Below are 1,527 nucleotides of genomic sequence, written 5' to 3' on the forward strand. Positions count from 1 at the left end.
AGAATAATTATTTGGATCACAGCAACCCTGTATAGGGCCCAACAGGGCCTTCCCGAGCTTCCCAACCTCTCGCGCCCGACCAGGTGCGAGACTTGCGGCGACCCCGATCGGGATCCCGATCCCGCCTCCTCTGCCCTCTCGTCCTAACGACCACCGGCCGGCCGTCATCTCTGACGCGACTCGCCGCCGACCGGATCCTGCTCCCCCTCTCCCATCCCTTCTACCACCGTTGCCGGATCCAGCTTCTCCCCTCCGTCGCCACCTTAGGTCTGACCGCCGGCGCGGGCGAGCGAGCGACGGCAGACGCCGGCGTGAGGGAGCCCGCGGCGGCTGGAGGCGGCGAAGCCCCAGTCACCAACTGCGCCGCCGGCCGCCCCTGCCACCAACCACGACGCTGCGAGGCCCGACCTCTTATCGCGCCGCCGCTTGCCCCAGCCGTTGCCCCCATGCTCTCTACTAGCGTAGCCCGTCGCCGTCCGTGGTGCTCTGAAAAGCAGTGCAGTTCGGGAGCATGGCGCGAGCTCAGAAACTCGCCGCCCCTTGCTCCGGCGAGCTCATCTGCTCCCGTCGACGGACGCACCTCCGCTGCTCGTCGCTGACCACAATGCGGCGATGACGCCGAGATTGGTGAGAAGCTCCATGTCGTCGTCCTTCAGTGACGGGATGAATTCCATCGCGTTTCCAAAGTTGACCTTCTCCCCTTCTTCATACTGACCTTCTTTCTCTCGCAGCACTCGCGGGGAGCGGGATACAGACCGGCATCTCCTCCATGCCGGCGTTCGCACAAAAATGAACTACCTCAGTCTCCTCCTCAACGCCGCTGTTTCGCCCTCAATTTCCTTCGGCCTCTTCTACATCGGCGTCAGCTCTCTCCGACCTTCCTCGTCAACTCTCTCTGACCTTCCCCGCACCTTTCCTCTGCTGTCGCGCATGGTGCTTCGTGGCATCCCAAGTGCCTCTCCAAAACAGTCGTGTGTAGTGCTCCCCTGAAATCCTCATGTGTGGAAAGCTATGGCATCCAGCTACTACGGTTGTTTCTATTTAGCATTTTTTCTTCTCTTTAAACTAGCTGTCGATTTGCCCCAGTCTCTCTGATGTGCTGCTACATATAGATGTGTTGCTCATGTGAAAAATGTGTTAACTGAATTTAACAGTCTTGACAGAACTGCAGGTGTGTGTGTGTGTCTAATTTATTGTAAAATTTCTCATGTTACCCTTCTACAACCATTGAGATGTTCATAGACGTTCCATGAAGTTCTACAACAACTATACGCCAAGTCCTACTCCAGCTATGCACTGTTCTTCACGGTGGTTTGCATGCCTTGCTGCTACTGGATACTGGACGTGTGTCCTTGTGGGCTTGATGGACGTATGTTGACTAGCGTCAGGCTCCGGAGAGCAGAGCAAAGTTGACCTTCCATGCAAAGAATTCAGATATGTTCTACTATTGTCATTCATCTATGGTAATTCATGGTCCCACATGTATGGTGTTAGTTTGCTGAATCTACACAAGCCGTGCTGAGTATT

General features: G+C 55.9%; 1 long non-coding RNA gene across 1 annotated transcript; it reads left to right on the forward strand.

Moving 5' to 3' along the window:
• Positions 1-82: 82 nt before the first annotated feature.
• LOC119327895 lies at positions 83-1,208 on the forward strand. Its single transcript, XR_005158741.1, has 2 exons — positions 83-627; positions 732-1,208. It is a non-coding gene; the product is annotated as an uncharacterized LOC119327895 (long non-coding RNA).
• Positions 1,209-1,527: the final 319 nt, after the last annotated feature.

This window comes from Triticum dicoccoides, chromosome 7A (assembly GCF_002162155.2).
Source record: "Triticum dicoccoides isolate Atlit2015 ecotype Zavitan chromosome 7A, WEW_v2.0, whole genome shotgun sequence".
NCBI lineage: Eukaryota > Viridiplantae > Streptophyta > Magnoliopsida > Poales > Poaceae > Triticum > Triticum dicoccoides.